Source organism: Lepisma saccharinum, chromosome 23 (genome assembly GCF_977018435.1).
Source record: "Lepisma saccharinum chromosome 23, izLepSacc3.1, whole genome shotgun sequence".
NCBI lineage: Eukaryota > Metazoa > Arthropoda > Insecta > Zygentoma > Lepismatidae > Lepisma > Lepisma saccharinum.
Window position 1 is genome coordinate 55,495,199 of NC_139251.1, and position 22,890 is coordinate 55,518,088.

The window sequence follows — 22,890 nt, forward strand, 5'->3', positions numbered from 1 at the left end:
AATGAACCTGCATCCTGAAATGTTTCACTGTATTTTGTGTTCACAGTGCCATAATGAATAAAAATAACATTTTTACCAAGGACAGGCAAAATGTGAGACTCGGCTGGACGTTTGACCGACGCCAGAGCAGCTTTTTTGAATTTTCCTCTTCTTTCGAAAAACCGCCACGATATTTCAAAATCCTAGAGATTACATCTACTTAGAATTCTTTCTAGAGCATTCACATGATGATGCTTTGCTGTTGTCTAGATATTAGCAATAGTTTAATAGCAGGAGCGTATGTTCTAGGCTAGCTAAGCTATCTGCGAAGCCTGAAGTCTAGAGAATAAAATTCAGGAGAAAAATCGATCAGAAATTGTAAATAAAATTATTCATATCAGTGAAATAATGATGGTGATTCTAGAGTTGGCAACCTGATTTCTTGTGAGTTGGCAACCTGATTTCCTGTGAGTTGGCAAACTGATTTGCTGTGAGTTGGCAACCTGATTTCCTGTGAGTTGGCAACCCGATTTCCTATGAGTTGGCAACCCGATTTCCTATGAGTTGGCAACCCGATTTCTTCTGAGTTGCCAACCTGATTTCGTATGAGTTGGCAACCTGTTTTTTTAGGAGTTGGTAAACTTATTTCTATCCATAATCTAGGACCATGTGACATAGCCCAGACTTTGGCCTCAGTATACGGCACTGTTTAATAGACTTATATAGTAACGAGACTATTGAGAATATCTAGGCAACAGTGAAAGTAAACGATACAAAAATTCAAGTGAATGGTGTAGAATAATTCTAAGCATATGTAATTTTTCAGTTTTTGAAATATCATAGTTGTTTTTCTAAAGAAGAGGGGAAGAGACTATGTTAACCAAGAAAGTGCATGTATATATATAAACGAATATATTCCGTAAGAATGTGATGACTAGGGCTCGAAAGTTGAGGAAAAATCCTTTTTTTTTCTTGTGTCCGAAGACGAGACCCAACATAATATATGTTAATTTTGGGTCCTTGTAGGCCAGAAAAAGGTGGGTTTTATTTGTTCTTTTTTTGCTTTTTCGGCGTTTTTTTGGCTTATGTGTCCTTTTTTAGCCTTTTTTAGGTCTTAACGGCTTTTTTTTGCAACTTCACCTTCTTCGACTACGTTTTTACTGCCCATTCTCAATTCGAATCATCATCAGTTCATGACCTCTTAAACATCCTTTCTGTAGTAAAGAAATAAATATATTTGAACCATCCCTGAAACGAGAGAAAATCATTTTTGGACTACTGAAGCAGGCACGGTACGTACAAGGTCCTTTAACCGTAACTTGTCTTGAAGGTCGCGCTGTAAGTGGCAACTTTCTCTTGTTTTGAAGCTTTCAGTTTTTTCGCACTGTGTTTTCCATACCACCAGAATTTTGTATTTTTTTTTGTTCATTAAATATGTAATTAGAACTGAAGTTATTAATTAATTTGGATCAGATTTATACGTCTTTTTCCCCGTTTTTAGGTCCTTTTTGACATTTTTAGGTATTTTTATAGGTCTTCAACTTCCGAGCTCTAGTGATGATGGATGAACAGAATGTGTTAACAAATGGCGTAAATGCATGCCCAATGTGATGATGAAGAATGAATACATCTTCGTCAAGGGTGTGTGCCATACATTGCAATGGCGAATTAAAAATAATAATAATAATAAAGTTTACCAAGTGTGTATTAGATGCAAAGTAAAAAAGCGGAAATGGCCCCTTTTAAGGACGAAGCATGTGTCATAGAAGCTTGCACTAGTGTACAGTCTCAACGGTTATACGTTGAAATTCCAATTGAAAAACAAATATTTCCAACAACTTTCCCCTCTTTCCATTCATCGCAATCTGCACGAATAACGGAGTTGTCCAATATTACCGGACTTTTGAATCACCCTGTTCGAGTTTTGTTTAAAATCCACTTTATACATAGAAAGGCTAATTGGGACTGGACCTGCAGTTTAAAGTGGGATCCGAACCACTATGCACCTCCAAAATGTATCGAACCTGGTACCTCTTGATTGCAAGATGACATTACCACTACGACATCGTGAATCATTCTCTGTGTGTTTATTGTGATTTCATTTCATTTGATTTAGTTATTTAACGTCTCATTTCTGCCACTTTTGGCTAATCGCGACGATGAGTATGAATGGTGAAAAGATGAAATGGATGAAGGGACATTCACAAACATACAGGGTGTCTCATAAGTAATGGCGCAAACTGACACAGGTGAAAGTACACGATAATAGAAGCAAAAAAGTCTCAGTAAACATGTGTCTGCAAACGAGCCGTTTTCTAGATAATCGCGAATGTGTGATTACAAGCCGCCACTGACTTCATTGTTTGTAAAAGTCGTCCTAGTTGGTAAAATGCTAATAATACAGTAAGAATAGTGACCCCCACAGTACGATTAGACTGTGTACTGATTGTATCCATCCTGTTTGATTACAACGCCACCTATCGGAAATCTTCTGTTTTGTAAACAAAGAGCAAAGCTCAGACCGCGCAAGGAGTAAAGCACTCGGTGCACTCAATGACGCCTTGTACCCACACATTCGCACACATTATTAGCATTTTACCAACTAGGACGACGTTTACCAACAATGAAGTCAGTGGCGGCTTGTAATCACACATTCGCGATTATTTCGAAATGGCTCCTTTGCAGACCCATGTTTACTGAGACTTTTTTGCTTCTATTATCGTGTACTTTAATCTGTGTCAGTTTGAGCTATTACTTTTGAGACACCCTGTAAATCCAGGCGCCAGAACCTCGCTAGTCTGCAAAGTGATGTGTGTATGTGACACTAGAATAATAGCGGCCTAGGCATAGCTGTTCTCTGTGAGTCCCTTCTCAAAGGTCAACATATCATCATTCATCCCCATCTTCGCGATTAGACAAATGTAGCAAAAAGCGATGTTAAATAACAAATATCAAATAACAAAGACCCAAGAATAAGATAGAGGCCAGTGGCGGCGATCAAGGGGTGCAAGGAGGCAGTTGCCTCCCACTTCTTCCACTCTTGCCCTTGTACTATGCTAAACCTTATCGACCAAGGGAAAGTAAATCGTCCTTTCCCCCCCCCCTCCTCAAGTGTTGGCACCTTGCCCCCTCAGTTTGAAACCCAATCGCCGCCAGTGATAGAGGCAGTAACAATACTGGTTCGATTCATGTTCGAGGCACTGGCTTTGTGGTTGGTGAAAGTACTGTACATCAGAAGGAGAAACGTCATGAAAAACTCTTGAATGACACTTATCAAATTCGCGAGATACAACCAATGAACTTTAATTGGAACGAAATATCAGTCTTTAGTGGCTGTAGTGGCATGAAATTAGCTTTCGCAACGCAGCTTGAGTTTCCCCTTTCCCCAAGGATTAAGCGAATTGGTTACAGGTTTTCAGTAGAGCAGACGGAAAAATACCCGACCTTCGTAGATGTGAGGACGGAAGGAAATACCATAGAAATTATAATCGATTAGACCTTGATAAGATCGATCATTTCAATTGACAATAAGCCGTCCTTCAAGACGTACACACAGAAAACTAAATGCATCATATCGATTGATGCACCAGAATGCATCGATTGATGCACTAAAGTGTGTTTTATGCTTCAAAGAATCAGATTCACGTTTGATGCATTTGGGTGCATTTTTGTATGTCGAGAAAGAAACGCCAAATTGCATCATCTGATTCAAGTGAGGATTTATTTCAGTCGAGATGCACTTCAATGCATCAGTTGATGTTCCTTGATGCACCAGAATGCATCATCGAGAAAGCTGCATTCTGGTGCATCAAAATGCATCAAAACGCAACAACTGATGCATTGAAGTGCATCTCGACTGTAATAAGCCCTCACTTGAATCAAATTATGCACTTTGGTGTTTATTTCACGACATACAAAAATGCACCCAAGTGCACCAAATGTGAATCTGATTCTTTGAAGAAGCCATGAAACACACTTTAGTGTATTTATCGATGCATTCTTGTGCATCAATCGATATGATCCATTTAGTTCTCCGAGTATAGCTTGGTCTTATCATGCTTATTCGAATGGGGGGTTGTAAAAGAAACTTGCAGTGGGGTGTTTAAATTGTTTTGGCTACAAGCAGTCGCGGATCTATCGGGAGGGCGATACGTGGGATCGTCCCTACCAAAACTGTTAGGTTTTCAGATAACTATCTTACACTATTCACAAGAAGTTTGGAATATTGTTGTATTAGGCTATAGGTCTTGATTGATTGGTTGATTTGGTTCACTTTATTCACAGTAAGGGTAATCGGGACTGAACCTGAAGTTTAAGGTGGGATCCGAACATGGATGTCCGCAGGATTTTTCCCAGGGAGGGGCAAGGAAGGTATTTTTTTCCAGGGGGGCAAACAAGGCACATTTTCTCCAAAAATAGTGTTGTTCCCTAAAAAAACATTGCTTAAATTTGAATTTATGGTGTTCATGCAATAATTAACACATATTATTGTGGCTAAAATGAAATTATATGTGTGAAATATATAATTTTTGGTTGACTTTCATTTTCCAGGGGGGGCCACGGCCCCCCCTTGCCCCCCCTTCCGGACGCCCATGGATCCGAACCTCTTTGTGCCTCCACCGGGAATGGAATCCGGGACCCCTTCATTACAAGGCGACGACGATTAGAGGATAGGTGATAGGTAGAGGCATGCATATTTCGTTTTTGACAAAACACGAAATGTGAAATAACACATTGTAATGTTAATTTTTCATGTTTCTGAAAGTTGTGAGGTGCATTTTCCTACCCTGTCTTGTCACGAAATAATGCGAAATGAACTGCAAAATGCGAAATATACTCTTAAACACGAAATTTACCGTTTATATACCGACGCGACACTGTCTGAAGTCAGAATATCCTGTAAGTTATGCAATTCACGGAAAATTGATTAATTCTGCTGTAAATATTTGAGAAGCAAAAATGGGCTCCTTTATACAGGAATAAACTTAATATTCTGGTAAGGAGACAAATGTGCTATTAGGAGGACTATGTTTATTTTGTGTAGTAAGTGCATTTTTTAAATCAAATTTGGGATTATATTTGCATTTTAAAAACCAAAATGTCATTTTATATGCCGCTTTTTCACCGCTATAACAGCGAAATTTCATTTTATTTACCGCTTTTGAACCCGAAATTGAATCCGGTTTTGTACCGAATTTTTGCTTTTTTATTTACCAAAAATATGTGACTCTAGTGATAGGCAGGGTGGCATATGTCGGCGAAAACACGAGAACGCACAGCAGACAGATATCGTGTGTTGTTAAATCGTTCCTGTCACCTATGTGAGGAGTGTATTATACCTAATATCAACACTTAAGTTTTGGGTCTTTTATCGCCAAGCTTAATGTATGATTTAAGCCCACTTTTTCTCCTCGTAGTAGGCTAATCGAAACTGGACCTACAGGTTGTTGAAGGTCCACGAAACCCATACATTCTAATGGGTTCTCTTGGGTTCCACAACAGGACAGGAACCTTTTTTTGGCCCACAATTTAAATTCGGTCCAAGTTGCGTATTGCTTCATTTCACTACGGAACTTGGACCGTATATAAATTGTTCTGCAAAAAAAAAAAAAAAAAAATGTTCCTGGACCGAACTGAAATACTTTACAGATTAAAAATGTTCTTTACGGTCCAGAATCCATTTTCGCTTATTGATTTTCTCTCCTGGACCGGAATTGAATTTATTTAAAATTCCTTGACCTTTAACAACCCTGCAAAAAACGCTAATCTCTAGAACACGGCGTCTCCTGAACGCATGCGGTGTATGCTGCGCATGCGTTCATTGTGGGAAAAAGGACATCTTGCTCTGCGACGACATTAATGAGCATTTCTACATTCTAATTTCTTCATATAGGAGAAGTATTTATTTTACACGAGAGCGGTCAACTAAGCTTATATTACATTTCTTGGATCTGAAGTGAAAGAAAGTAATAATTATTTTTCCACAATTGACGCATGCGTGGTATATCGAAACGAGACGTCACATTGAGAATTGTTAAGATAAGTTGTTTGCTTTTAAGAGCCTCTTACGTTGTGAACGTTTGTATGGTGACACATTGTGACACTAATCACTTTATAATCAAGCAGGGCTGCAGTCAAGCGTACATGGCGATTTACTCCGTTTACCTAATTACGGTCAAAAACTTCTAGTTTCATTTGATCGAGAACGTAATGTTACGAAGGCCCACCCGTCGATCTGTTTAAGCTCAGAAATACAGGGTAATTCGAAATTAATTGTGCAACTTTACACAGTTATTATGACGTCATCAATATAAAGAAGTACTTTGGAAGTTTTACTCACATGACTCACATTACAAAGATTCAACATGGGAACCACGTGAAATGCGGTAAACGTCCAAACGATAATCAAGAACTTGCTATGCACGAGACAGCAAGTCGTTATCAACGGTTTCGAAGGCACTAACAATTCGCAGTTGTAACTTTGGCAATCTTTCGGAAGGGTGAAGCATAGCCTATGCATTACTACCGAAACGCATGCGGAAATGTCTTTGCACCATTGTGATTGAATCAGTTCTCAGAACACACAATACGTCCTCTACTGGTCATTAGCCATGTTGCGACACAGGCAATCCTGGTGGAACAGTGGCAAAGCAGCATAAGCCCAAATAGTGAGAACAAAACTTCCAAAGTTTTTCTTTATATTGAGTCCTTGTCTGATCCTTTTTCATAAATAGCAACGACATAATAACTATGGAAAGTTGCACTATTCATCTTGAATTACCCTGTATATGAAGATATGGCTACAAAAACTCCGTGCTGCAAACGACACTAATTCAGGAGTTTGTGCAAGACGTTCTTGTGACAAATGTGGTTACGTGTCAAAAGAGTGGGGCCTTCCCGGTGGCGTAGTGATAACGTCGTCTCCTTGTAATCAAGGGTTCCCGGTTTTCGATACCCGGTGGAAACCCATAGTGGTTCGCATCCCACTTTAAACTGTAGGTCCAGTCCCGATTAGCCTATCTGTGCATAAGGTGTACTTAAACCAACAACTCAATTCCATTCAATTCAAAAGAGCGTTTGGAATATTTTTCAGTAGACAAGAACACATTCTTGCTCAAAATATTTTTTTTTTTCAAGTTTCTCATTTTTGGTGTTAGTAGCTGCAGTACGCAAACTGACAGTTCAAATAATCAATATCAACAAGAAAATCAAATACAATAACATGTTGAAAACAATACAGGTGCTGGCCAAGGCAGTTTTGTTACAAACTAAAAACAGTTTATACGTTATGTTTCCATTCTATGTGGAAACAAGGCTTAACAATATTATCAATAACATGTTGTGCTGTAGCGTATGAAATACTGCTGTAGCCTCTATTTAAATGCAATCATTAAAATACCTATGTCATATTTTTTGTTAAAGAAATGCATTCTCTGTTGTGATATGCCTCTTTCATGTCAATTATCATTATGATCAAGTTAAATTATTTCAGACATATAGCGTGTAACTAGTGTTGCCCACGAGACGAGATTTTGGCCTGTCTCGTCTCGTGGAGTCTCGTGGAAATGCTGTCTCGTCTCGAAAATATTCGTTTGTCTTATGACACATGGTCAATCTCGTCTCGTCTCGTCTCGAATTTTTAAAAGCCTGTCCCGTCTCGTCCCGTGGGCAACACTATGTGTAACAAAAGTCCGGGAACACTTTAAAAAATATATTGTAGCCAAACGAGTAGCATTACAAGGTGACAAAGTACATCATTTCAAAGAGTAAAGTTGTATGTTTTCTTTCTCATTGCAGGTGTTACGCGTAGTTCCGTATATCATCGCTAGGTGCTGTCGTAATCAAGATGGCGCTTTCTGGAGCTGAGAAGGCTTTCTGCGTGCTAGAATTTGACAAACCAAAGAGCGCAACGGATGTCCAACGAAAATTTAGGATGAAGTACGGGAAAGCAGCACTAACCAGGAAGGCAATCTACAATTGGCATGTAAAGTTTGTTGAAACTGGGTGTTTGTGTGTCAGTGAAAATGACATTGAGCGAGTGAGAGAAGCTTTCAGAAGGAGTCTGAGAAAATCTATACGGAGAGGTTCACGTGAGTTGGAAATGTCAACAATGACTGTGTGGCGTACTTTGCGCAAAAAATTAAACATGAAACCGTACAGACTACAGTCAGTGCAAAAGTTCTAAAGACAAAGACCAGCTACAGAAATCGCCATCTTGATTATGACACCACCTAGCGACGATATATGGAACTACACGTAACACCTGCAATGAGAAAAAAACTTGCAACTTTACTCTTTTAAATGATGTACTTTGTTACTTTGCAGTAGCGTACGCAGGATTTCATCAAAGGGGGTGTTATTTCGAAAACTTTCTACAAATTCAAATTACCATTGTTTTATTATACTTTATTTATTTAATTAATAATAATAATTAATTAATTAATTAATAATTATTATAATTAATTAATTAATTTAATTACTACTAATAATTATTACTATTGCAGCTGCTATTTATGAAAGAAATAGAACAAAATTACATTTCTTTTGTTTCTTGTTACAAAATAATTGTCTAGTCAACGGTTATTTGTATATGATAAGTCAGACATTTTTAAGTGTGAAGAAAATCCATAAAAACAAGCAAATATATGAAACTCATTCAAGGAGCCACGCTGGTCTAGTCTGACAACTTCGTGGGATATCCAGGTTCGATTCCCGGAATTGGTTGGAATTTATCCAGCCTTGTCTCCGCACCCAGCCTCTTAGCAATGGGTACGTGAGAGCAACCCTGGGGGATGAAGGCTGCCGGAGCATGGTGCTCATCACATCACCTGCAAAATAGTTCGATCGAGAATCTTTGGGGCCCACCACACCACTACGTGTGCCTTCATGGCATATAGCACGGGGGAATTTACATTATTTTTACCTATGGAACTCGCCCAGGATGATGATGAAGCGCGAGAATACATGTTGCTAAATTCAACTGAGTCTATGTTTTCGTTGAAAAGTAAGTTTATAGACATTCCAACACATTTATCACTTCTAGGTGATTCACAAAGCACTTCTTCAACATTATTTAATGATGTGGATGTAGACTCAGCATCACTTGAGAGTTCACAGGGGATGTGAAATCAGTACCGGGAAGAACGTTTGCAATAAGGTCGGCACACTGCGACGAAGCAAGGAATTTTCACAATTCTCGCGAGAGTCACTGAGCGACGTTTTGCAAAAAAAAATGCAAAATTGAACTTTGCGGCCGCTTAGATTGTGTTTGGAATGTTGTTTTTTCTTCATGCTGCATGGGAATAATAATTCAAATTATTACTATTATTATTATTATTACTGTCCCAGATCTTTGACTGTGATAAATTAGCCATTTTTATTTTTTTCTACAGCATTTTCCATAATATTTCAAAAGCTCAAGGGGGGGGGTTAAACCCGGTAACCCCCCCTTGCGTACGCCACTGTTACTTTGTAATGCTACTCCATTGGCTACAATATTTTTTTTAAGTGTTCCCGGACTTTTGTTACACGCTATATATTTAATGGAAATATATTCCAAGCTTAATGGAAACATAGTCCTCACTTAATATTTCACGAAACTTAGTGTATCTCTGAAAATTTTGGCCGTAGAGCACTGTAATCAAGGATCTTGGATTAGATTACCGGACGGACGAGTCGCACCTGTGTAACATGTGTGTGTGTAATGAGTAGATCTCGCTTTTTAGGTCCTAAAAAGTGTGCTCTTAGGTTTCTAAAATAGGCTCTAAATATCCTAAAATAGGTCCTAAAATCTTAAGTTAGGAAAAGTAAGTTCAAAAAACCTTAAAATTGTTCAAAATTCCTGAAAAATGCTGATTAGGTATAGTCACCGGCAAGGAAAATGGGACACCTACTATATCCTGAAATACGCACTATCTTGCATAACGTTATGTGTGTTGCCTAACCCTACGGCGATGGCAGAACTTACCATTGTAAATTTGCTACTAAAATCCACTCTTCTACGTATAGTTAGGCAACAACATTTTTATGTTATCCACAGTCAAACTCCGCAATTTTGTCTGTGACGATCATCTTATATGCTGAAAATAATATTTCAACAAAAACATAGTCAGTGGTGTAAACTTCAATGCTGAATGTTAGTTTGCAAGGCGTGAATTCCACCAAGTACTGATGTGACGCGAAAGTGAGCAAGACCACACAGATCAGACCACTTTGAATTGTACAGGTAACAGGTAATTTGTTTAGAGCTTTGAAAAATCACCATGGACTTGTAGCAAGGGAAATCGACAGAGAGTATGTTTCGAACACGTTCGTCATTGAATTTTTTCGTGACCAAACAAAGCAAATGCCTCTGTGTGACATAAAAATCCTCTAAAACCTTTTAAAATATATAACAACCTAAAAATAGGCTTGATTTAGGCACATAAACCTAAAATAGGTTCTAACAAGCAAAATAGGAAAAATATGTGAAAAACCTAAAATCCGACGTCTATTAATGAGTTACAGTTACTCATATTAAGAAGAAAGGTTGTCAAATTTAACTCTTTCCCCACGTTATAAAATTTCAATGTAACTAACTAACTCTCTAGCCTTCTTAAACCCGAAGATTTATGACTGCAGCCAGGCTCGTAACTAGGATTTTATTTCGGGAGGGATTCATCCCTTATCAGCAGCTGCCATCTAAAGGTGAAAGGGGGGGACAGAAGCCCTGAAGATGAATTTCTCAGTATATTAACCCCCCAAAACTACTTCCCGAAATGAAATGAGGACTAAAAGTGGTAAACGTTGTAAGTGCCAAAAGCGAAAGTGTTGGGAAATCGCATCGTTCCGCACATCAGCCCGTAAGAACGTTCACACTAGTGACCTCTTTACACGCCCTTTCACGTTTACCACATTATAAAGCATGGCCCATTTCACAGCTTAACGTGGAAAACGGTGTTTGAATTATTGTGGCACTTACAGCGTTTACCAATTTTAGTCTTCAAATCACAAATACACCACTGAGTCAGCATACCCCCCCCCCCAAATCAAAAAGTTTAATTCGCACCTTTCGTACTACAAGGGTTGGATAAAAAGAAATGGCAACACTGCTGTCCCGTGAAAGGGGCGAGTCACAGCGCCACAAGCGTTTCGTGGCTGATAAAGGAATGTCAGACGAGGAAGTATAGTGAGTGGGAGCGATTGTATGTTATTCAGTCAAAAACAGCAGTGCTCTGAAGCAGAGGACGAGAGTACAAGCGCCCTAACAATATGTTTAGGTAAGAAGAACATCGTCTCTCAGGCAGACGGTCAACGCAGCCTACTTCTGCACCTTCTTGCAACACCACCTTCGTCTCGCATTAAGAAGGAAGCGACGGCACGGTGTCCAGGCATCACACTGCGAACAATGTGACGGCGCTCCTGCATAACTGGTAGTGGGAGGTACTGGAACATCCGCCGTATTCACTGGTACTACGACACGCGCGAAGCCATCATACGTGCTATAGGGCGGTCACTGCGGGACATCGACAGAGATGGACGCGCTGACGGTGTACGACGCCTTCCATACGTGTGACAGAAGGTCGTCGAGATGAGGGGCGATTACTTTGAAGGAATGTAACACGTGCTCCTCTGCCAATACAGTCAAGTACCAATTATACCAGTGTTGCCATTACTTTTTATCCAACCCTTGTAAATGAAAAATAACGCTACAAATTCATGAAATTTACATACAACTCACAGGGGTAGCAATAAAATAAATATGACTCCCGCGAGATACCATCATGGCAAAAGTTCAAAGCGTTAGCCAACATTTAGAATAATACCATAACACTTCTCACGAATTGACGTGTTTGCAAGTGATTACGTAAAGCCAACAGATTTCTTATCATACTCATCATCTACGAGAACGGCTCAATGTTTCGTAACGGAACGAGGGATTTTGCAAGTCATTTAATTACACTGCGTAACGCTGCTTGGAAATTCAAATGTGGAAATTTTACACGCAATTTGTACAAAATGAAATAGGACGCTGGAAAAAGTACGGATGCTTTTTCACATGGTCTAATTGTTTGTTATTGTAAGATGAATCTAGGAAAATTGCGATGGCGGACAATTGCGATGAAGCCAAAATCACGGACAATTGCGATGATTTTGACGGTGAAGGTAACTTTAAAAATTAATGGTAGGACAATTACGACGATCAGGACATAACCTAAACTAACCAAAGGTGCCACAGAACTAATAATACTGTAGAAGGTTGGAACAACAAAATAAATAGGTGGCTTTGAAGACTGCATCCAAAAATTCATGACGTTCTGGCCTGCCTCAAGAGCCAAGCAGAAGACATCAACATCCAGTACGTGCGGATGGAACTTAATCTAGATGGTTAGAAAAGGAAGAAGGGTGACATTAGAATCAACGAGAGTTGGGAAGTGTATTCGCAAATATGAGGAAACGGGACACTTCAAAAGGTGGTCTGTTGGCTCTTGCCCATGCTCAAAAACTCGATTGAACCAAATTCCCAGCCGAAAATATCAATATTTCACAAAATTCTCTAGTAAGAGGTATTGTACGGGGTGTTAAGTCACCCTTCAATTTGATAGAAGATTTAAAATGTCATTGCAATTGTCCGCCATCGAAATTGTCCGCCTACCTGTAAGATAATGCTTAAATGAGATATTCCGTAATCTTGCCAGAATCTTAACGAACGTACCTTTACAGATATTTTAGGATGTATGTATTTATCTAAAGTCGCATTACCTAAACATTTATTAAGGTAAATATACATTTCCCTTTTAGGGTACCAATCAGGAAAGCTGAAAATGTACCCATTAGTGGACACTGGCGTATGCAGGATTTTTTTTCGGGAGGGTCTGAAATTATAAAGGTGGACAGTACCTAGCTGATTTCTGGTGGGAGGCGTATACACACTAAGATATTTTGAACTTTCTACTCTCAAAAATGGAAATGGGGGAGGGGGACATTTTTAAGGCGAATTTGCAACTATCACTTTGGTTTTCTCCCCGAAGTTCTTCTCTGTTTTATTTGAAATAGTTGATTCTCTCAAAATTTCGAAAGGAACTGTAGCCCCATCAGCCCCCTCTGCGTACGTAAGTGTTAGTGGCGGTCGAGTTAGCCCGTCCTTTCGTGCCAAATATTGTGAATCTTCTTCTATATATATATATAAAAATGGATGTGTGTGTGTGGGGGGGGGGGGGGTTCCCAAAAAGAACTTGCCGACTGTTTTGGTGGTAAAAACAGTCGGCAAGTTGGTGTAAGTGCCTTGATTTTAACATACAGTACGATCAATCAAAATTAGTTGGCCACAGCGCCCTGCGATGCCAGGGGTTCTGAGTTCGAATCCCGGGCTGCGTATGGGCGATTTTTGTGAGTGTCTCTTCATTAATTTAAATATATCATCCTCATCTTCGCGATTAGCCAAAAGTGGTAGAAAGCAATAAAATTAAAATCAAAATCCTCTACTTCACCTTCAGATTCGAAGTCGACGTTCCCACCCACAAAAAGGCGGCGTATGGATTTTACACACATATGTTTATTTTGGAAACATATTGTTGTTTATTGAACTTTGTAACCTCTGTGTCATCCAAACAAAACATGATGGACTATTTTATCGTTTCCGCCTCTTCAAGAATGTAGGGCTGCTTTTGGTTGTCTGTTGACATATAACTTTCAAATATACGATTAAACTCCGCAAAGTCATTGTTGTTTATGTTATCGATATTTTTGATTCAGTTCCTGTCACAGTGGTTTGTGTACTTTTGATATCAATATCAGGAAAACAAATAATGGAAAACAAAGTGATTGTAGCTATTTGAGCAAAACAAAACAGTGTTGCACACAGAGTCATTGCAACAAGCATTACATTAAAAAAATATATATATATTGAAACAAAATATTTGAAGTTTCTATGTAAATATATGTTAATAGTTTCGAAAATTTAAATTTTTAAGTTGTTAAATATGTCATTGACGTGTGTAACGCGGTTATTCCCGGTCGTATTTTTCGTATGAAAAAAATCTCACAATACAGCGTCGTTTAAACCATACCTCAGTTCCCCAATCATAGAAAGAGCCTCCCCGATGGCGTAGTGGTAGCGTCGTAGCCTTGTAATCAAGGAGTCCCGAGTTCGATACCCGGTGGAGGCACATAGTGGTACGGATCCCACTTTAAACTGTAGCTTCAGTCCCGAATAGCCTTACTGTGCATAAAGTGGACTTAAAACAGCAACTCAATCAAAAAAACTCCAGCTAGGTTACCGAAACGTAAATTACTTGTGGTACTTAAATACGTATGTATTTGCTCGTAAATAATAAAAAGATTGTTGATCTAAATCATGTATTTTGTAGTATGAATTACAGGATAACATTTATGCATATGAAAGGTAATACAACAATAGACGTAATATAATTGGACCTTTAAAAAATACAATACATTCGTGTTCAAGATTTTTGCGCCCCATGCAACAATTCATGTAGTTATCTTGATATAATAATTGATACACTTGTTCCTTACTCATATTCACGTCATTTTTTAATACTGAACATACAAGGTTAAAAATGAAACGTGTGCAGCTAAAATTAATCTAACGGTTCTGCCAAGTAATATTGTATTGCGTCATAAAACTTTCAGATGCTCGTTCGTGAAATGGTTAGGAATGCAATCAAGGTTATTAAAAGGGACATGGAGGAATATAAGTCGGCTTCTTATTTTATGAGTAACTTTATCTTTTGTATTCTGATTCGCCAAAACCACCGTCGTGAGAATACCGTTATGCAAAAATATGATCAATGCAACCTTTCTTTATTGATGTGCAATTACTCAAACGTTCGGGAGTGTACGTAATTTAGATATGTTCACGAGGGCATTAAAAGAGGATTTAGCATGCATGCGTCACCACATTAGTTTGTTCTTTTCGCTATGATCACACTATGTTAAGTTAATAATCCAAACATTTCGTGAAATATGTTAATTCCACACACAATTAGGCGATTTTCACTTCAACGTACCTTACTTCAATTTTAAGTTGAATAGATAGTTAATCAGGAGGCTAGAATATTAAAGTTTATATCTGGGAGCAACCTCAGAGGCTACAGCTTTTTGTGGATCACATCAATGGCTGAGATCGTGAATGTTTAGATCCCTAGCTCCACACCCCCCTTGTGCCCTCACGACGATGCATTGAGTACGGGAGAATTTTACCTTGTCTTATGGTGGAGGCTTTCAAATTTGCGACAACTCCGGGAACTAATTCCATGTGCGTGTCCATTGGGGTCTCATAAACCAGTGACTTGAGATATCGCCAGATGAAAAATCGAGTACATTCAAGTCGTGTGAACTCGTATGCCTGCTCCAATCAAGCGAGCTTGAAAGGAAACACCCCGATGGTGAGGAGGACATCTACACTGAAGTGAAGGAACATAGCACTGGCTTCTCCGACTCTATACTTAACGCAATTCCAACTGGCGGCTGGAAAACAGCGAATCGGCGATCAGCTGAATTTTCTTCGACAGAGATCGGACATTTTCGAGTCCCAAGGTACCGAACGTTGTTCGCGGGACGAAACAAATGAGCGTTGGGTACACCATATGTTGCCAAACGTACTGTAAAGTGAGAAAGAGCATTCTGGGGAAACGATATACTCAGCACCATAAATCATCGGGGGTTAATGGTACAACTGCACACGAGGTCCTGAAGGATAAAGTTTCCGGAAGGACCACACATAGGTCTGAATGCACGCGGACACGCAGCTATATAAAGACAACTTGCACAAACAGAAGTACGCTTGGCAACGTTGCTTCGGGAGAGCGATGTGATCCCTTCAGCTTTTACTTCGCAACTGAGTTTGTTGACGCCCATCGAGCCACACCCCCCGAAGACAATTGGGGGACAGGACGCGCCAGAAATAGCCATCAAGGTCAACCGCCAGTTGGAGTTGCGATCAGTATAGTACTGACTGCATTGAACGACTTCGCTATATCGTACTCGCTCGAGTCTCCCACGCGAAATGCTCGTCCTGCAGTACTCTACTAGATCCCCTATCTCAAATTGTTCAGTGGTGCATCACCTACTTCCTGTTTCCTCTTCGGACTTTCCTACTGATTGATTGAGTTGGTGTTGTAAGTCCACTTTTTGTACAGTAAGGCTAATCGGGACTGGATCTACTGTTTAAAGTGGGATCCGAACCACTATGAGCCTCCACCGGGTATCGAACCCGGGACCTCTTGATTGCAAGGCGAAGATGCTATCACTGCGCCATCGGAGAGACCCGCACTTTTTTACTGAATCATCTCTAGGGATGGCCATTTCCAAGAAAATGTTTTTCGATTTTCGAAAATGAAAATTTTCGATTTTTCCTTTTATTTTTCGAAAAAAAAGCCTTTTTTTGTTTTTCGACAAAATTTCGTACTTCTTCCATTTTTCGATTTTCAATTTCTCGAAAAAAAGTAGCCATCTCTAATATATACCCCTTTCTCTATCTCCGTACAAACAAAAATGCATATTTGGACTAAATTACCCTTCATACTTTTTCTTGCCTGTTGCAATGTTTCTCGCCACTGCAATGTTTCTTCATCATCATTTGTTGTCATCGTCGTGGTTAGTTCAACGTAACTTAAAATAAACATACAAAAATAGCATGGAAATTCATGTAAAACATTGTTGTAATTCAAAGCAAGAAGATCAGCATTAGGCTTAATCTGAACACGCTTGGATTTATAGCATTATCGCTTGGTTCAGCTCTACGCACAAAGGAGAGGGGCGTTGCGTAAGAGGCTTAAGATAAGATGCCGACGACCTTCAATTAATTAATTACTTCTGAAGGTAATTTGTTGCCTAAAGGCTCTGAAGAAGATTCACATTGAAGCCAAGGCATCCTGCGCGTGAATCATTGTCTTCTTTGTATATTGTTTGGTTTTCAAGTTGGTTACCGCGCATGATGGTAGAGCTCCCGCCAACAAGTGGTCTGTCTGGGGCTTGTTCTTGCTAAATGTACCCTATCGGGAAAACATGGCGACTCAACCGACCTAAAGAAACAAATGCAACTTTTCGTACCGACACAGCAAGCTAATAGTACATGGACTGAAGCGTCTCTTCAATATCACGCGTCGTGTCGCCACGCTCTGTTGGTAGCTCAAGCACGGTGAATGCTTTTCTACACACTGGAGCCCGTGTCGCTTGTCACTTCGGTCTGAAGGTGCCTTATAAAGATTTCAGACCGACGCGACAAGCAACAGGTGACACGCAATACGGTGATATCAAACTAAAGCGACGAGTGGCACGAAACCCGTCAGTCTATAAGCAAGCATTCACCGCTCAAGCGAGAAACGTAAACTGTATCTTTCAAGTCGCTTGTGTTCGAAAGGTTGCATTGATTACTGAAGGTTCGCTTTCAAGTGTCCCTTGTCGCTTCAGTTTGAAATCCCTTCAGAAGGCAATTTTACCTTCTCGCCATCTTAAATACAGGGTAATTCAAAATGAATGGTGCAACTTTACAAAGTTATTATGAAGTTACTATTTATGATAGAAAATCAGACAAGGCATCAATATAAAGAAGAACTCTGGAAGTTTTACTCACATTACAAAGATTCAACATGGGAACCATGTTCATACAATAATCAAGTACTTGCTATGCACGAGACAGCAAGACGTTGTCAACGGTTTCGAAGGCACTCGCAATTCGCAGTTGTAACTTTAGCAAATCTTTCGGAAGGGTGAAGCATATGCATTACTACCGCAACGCATCCGGAAATGTCTTTGCACTATTGTGATTGAATCAGTTCTCGATAGCTAGCTCCAACACATAATACGCCTTCTACTGGTCATTAGCCATTTTGCGACACTGGCAATCCTGGTGGAACAGCGTCAAACCAGCATAAGCCCAAATAGTGAGAAGAAAACTTCCAGAGTTTTTCTTTATATTGAGTCCTTGTCTGATCCTTTTTGATAAATAGTAACGTCATAATAACTATGAAAATTTGCACCATTCATTTTGAATTACCCTGTACATGCTCCCTGTGTGTCAACTGCCTTCCCCTCCCGTCCGCTGGGAAAAAATGGCTACAGGATTCCAAAGAAAGTATACAGTGGACTCCTTTTAATTCGAATTAGCCTACTTGGTAATTCAAACAGAACATTATTCCTCTTGAAATTATTTTTAATGATACATGTTTTTGTTAATTCGAATTTTGGATAATTCGAACATTTTTCGTGTCCACTTGGAGAGAGTTAAGTGGTATAGCAGCCACAGGCGGAACTTCGCCCATGAAAAAAAAATTCTAATTCTAATTCTAATGAGTCCACTGTATATGAGAAAGACTGCAGAGAAGAAATCTGCAGAAATTACCACGGAACGGATAAATATTTATGAAGAGGGAACTTATTTAAGATGCAGCACCTTTCCAAAAATATAGCTGTTTTCATGCCCATCGTTTGAGATATGTATTTTAGGACATGAAATCAAGTAAACTGAACACATTTTGTTGCACCTTTTCGTCAGATTAGCATATTTATCTCTTTTTTACTCATCTTGAGCAGCTACATAAAATCCTGTAGTCTCATTTTGTAAAGCAGAACGAGAACTGTAAAATGGTATTGCAGCCCAAATAGTTCCCAAGATAATGTAGCAAAACCAGCGAAACAAACTTCAACAAAACCTATTCGGCAGAACCATAGTTCTCTGTGAGGTACGCGCGCATTATACGTATACAGAATGTGCAGAAAAAGAGAGCATTGAATAAAGGCATTTTATCTGCACCTTTTTTAAAACATTTTCAGCACCTTTTTTTTCTTTTGCCTTTCCAGACCATAATTTTGCACCTTAAAAATTATTTCCCTATTTATGAACCAAAACTACCATACATTTATTTTTCCAAATTTTCGGGGTGTCAGGGGTGTCCCTTTCCCAAGAGACCTAAATGTCAACCTCCCTTCCACATAGTACATCCTGGACTGCATTTTGCAAAATAACAAGGCTCTTTTATATGCACTCACAACCAGTTTAATTCTCTGTAGGACTTGTATTGTGTTCTGTTCATTTGTGTTTGTGAATTTCATCTTATCACCATTCATTTGTATTTTCGCGATTAACGCAAAGTGGCAGAAAAGCGAAGTAAAAAAAACCAAATCAATCAATGAATCTTTCCAAATTTATCTGCATGAAAACCTCTATTTTGATTCTACTTTGGAGGTTTTAGACCATGTGATTCATAATATAATCTTAAACTTTTATATGAAACTACCATTTTCCAAAATAGCTGATCTATTGCTTCAGTTGAAAATTGGATGTGTTTTCCATATTCCTTGACCCAGAAAAAAATTGATTTAGACTCTAAATTCGACTTTCTAGGTCAATTGGATTATAAATTACACTAATTTAAGCAAATCCTCCATTTGGAAAAATACGCCTAAAAATATCGCCAATACCTAGGTTTTTCTCTTAATTCCTATAGGTGGGTTTCATGTGCCGTCAGGATGCGCACAGCCGCCATGTTTTTGGCCAATTGTATTTGTTGTTTCCAAGGAAATATCCAGCATGTAGCGTTCGTTACATCTGCACTTAAATCAAGAATGTCTGTGCTAGTCATAGGCGCCGACTCCATGGGGCTTTGGGCCCCCCCCCGTGTTATTGATGTGGGGGCAGAGCCCCCAAAATATTTTTGCTTAAGAGAAGATAATGTATTATTTTGCTTCTCTTGTAAAGTTTACTCTGAATTGTGCCACATGAACTTAACTTTAAATACACATTTGAAATGTTCTAGACCATCAACTTTGGGGGCTGAGACCGCTAAACCATCAACTTTGGGGGGCTATGACCAGAGACAGCAAAACGCATGACTTTTTACTATATACTAAGTATATAATTATGAGTATTGTTAACATTTTTACTGAAAAGAGTTTCAAAAGATGTGCATGAACTACGAGAGTGGATGGGACGTTCGGGCTACAAATGGCTCTCACATGACATTCAGAACGAGATCATTGATATATTATGGAGATCTGTTTTGCGCTCCGTGGTAGCAGATATTAAAAGTCGGGAATATTTTGCTATTATGGTTGACGAAACTTATGACATATCCATCCGTGAACAATTGACATTTTGCATTCGAACTGTAAATGAAAATTTTAATTTAATATTTTTGAGGAATTCATGGGCTTTTACGAGATTCCGAACACTGAGTCCAAAACTTAAAAAAGGGAGGGAGTGAGTCATTCATTAATTTGTTTCAGTGATCAGAGGCCCCCCCACCCCAATAATTTTGACAAGTCGGCGCCCCTGGTGCTAGTATCTCCCGCCCACCCGCTTGAATTCCGTAAGCATACAAGAACTGACCTCAATGTAACAGTTTGTGACGTAGGTGAAACAAACCTGCTATTGGTGTGAAACAGGAAACGCTATGAGCTGGACTGTACTGTTCACAAATTTTCGGTGATGACCCAAACCTGAAGGCCAAAACCTTATAGAGCGAGAGTAGTCTTCAAAAAGAACCTTAGATACGTGAAAGTACACTGGCTGACAAAAAAAGTGAAGCACCCAGAAGGAGTGGTCGAAGATTACCCCATTTCGGTATACCTGCATACCATTGATGTGTGAGTAAATGATTAGATGTACAAGGATCTGTAATGTGTAGAACGCCCACCAGAGGGCATTTGTGACGTCACCTCCTGTTGCTGATAAGGTGGGACCAGTCACCTGCTGTGAGTCAGACAGTGCAGCACGAAGTTCAGAGAGGAAAACGAAGCACCGGCGATGCCTCGCAGACGCGTTAGACAGCCGATCCAGCAATTGACAGCATTTGACAGAGGCCGCATTCTGGGACTGCATGAGGCGGCTTGATCGTATCGGGCAATTGCCAGGCCTGTGGGCCATTCAGATGTCACAGTGGCCCGATGTTGGAATCAATGGGTACATGAGGGCACCCATGCACGTCGTGCAGGTTCAGGTCGACCAAGAAACACCACCCCGAGGGAGGACCGTCGTATGGCGCTCCAAGCAGTGCGGGATCCCACAACTTCGGCACCCGTCATCCGAGAACATGTACTGGACATTCTACAACATCCTGTGAGTTCCCGCACAGTGTCTCGACGACTCGCATCCGCCGGATTCGGGTCCTACCGCCCCATGCGCCGGTTGCCGTTGACACCACAACACCGACACCTGCGGTTGGTGTGGTGCCGTGCTCGGGAGGCATGGACAGAGGACGAATGGCGTCGCATCATGTTCAGTGATGAGTCCCGCTTCTCCATGACCTCCGATGACCATCGTGTGCGGGTGTGACGGCGTCGAGGGCAGAGGGAACATCCTGCCTACATTGTGGAGAGACACACAGGTGTGACTCCTGGCATCATGGTGTGGGGAGCCATTGGATATGCGTTCAGGTCAGCTCTAATAGTGCTTCGGCAGACTTTGACGGCACAGCGATACGTCACAGACATTCTGCGTCCACACGTCCTACCCCTTATGGCACAGCACCCTGGGACAGTGTTCCAACAAGATAATGCACGCCCACACACAGCCCATGTGTCTATGGACTGCCTAGAGCATGTTGAGGTCCTCCCGTGGCCAGCACGATCCCCGGACCTCTCCATCATTGAACATGTGTGGGATGACATTGGACGGGGACTCCGTCCTAGTGCCAACCTGCGGGATCTGGAGGGACAGCTGCTACACCTGTGGACGAACGTGCCTCAGGAGAGGATCCAACGGCTGTTTGACACTATTCCGAACCGCATAAGGGCATGCATTGCGGCCAGAGGGGGTGCGACACTCTACTGACCTGGCGCCACCATTCCACCTGTAACTGCCAACGGGCTTGACTCTTGCATCCTATAATGTAATCAGTTCAATAAAGGTACATGGACTTTCAGCATATGTAGTTTCATTCACGTCCAACCACTTCTTCTGGGTGCTTAACTTTTTTGTCAGGCAGTGTATAAATATAACAGAAATGTTGACGACATGAAATCTACTCCTATTACGAGATTACTGAACACGCCACTGGAACTAACATACATACATTTTAATTGCATCTATTTGTAAATAGAAATACAATAGGCAAAGTTTCACGTCCACAACTCTTTATTCTGGTAAACTATTGGAAAGAAAAAGCACAATGTTTGACCTTGAATATCTAGAGAATTGCCGTTCACGAGGATGAGCAACATGAGTGGACATGAAAAGCAGTGTTAGCAGATTGTGAAGCAGGAAAGTTGCGCAAACCGTCACTGACGTTTATGCATGATCATCGTGATTGTACTCCAGCACAGATGACACGAACAAGCCCACACTTCCTCTGCTATTACGTTGCAAATGTGAACAGGAAGACTCTAAACCCGTACCTAAACTCTCTTTCAACAGCTTCCATTTTGATGATCTCAAATAACATGTAACATCGGTTACTGCATCAAAGCCAACTGTTTAGTTTATATTAAGACTTAAGGCCCTTACGAGGACTAAACGAAAGAAAGCTTTGTACGAGAAATCACAGCCTTCTCATCAATCAACCACATCCTGAATGTCCAATATTTCTTCCCTTTTGTTTCACAAAGGCCTAATTTATTATTATTATTGCACCAAATTAACGTTCACATGTCCATTGAAAAGGTCATAATAGTCTTTAAGATTTAAAACTAGATAACACCATATTGTAACCATGTTTGTGGCTAGGTAAGTAAGCATATTAAACTATTGCGATTATCTAGACAACATCAAGAGCAAACCTTGAATCATGGTGGCGATGTGACAACATTGCAAGCCCCATGCGACGAAGTGGCCAGATGTGCTCACTGCTTGTGTTCTGCGAGACCATACACAGCAACGACAACAGCAGCCCTTCTGGAAAGGTTCACAATCCTCCTTACAGCCCTGACCTCACACCTAAAGACTTCCACTTGTTCCAAATTTAAAATGGAGCT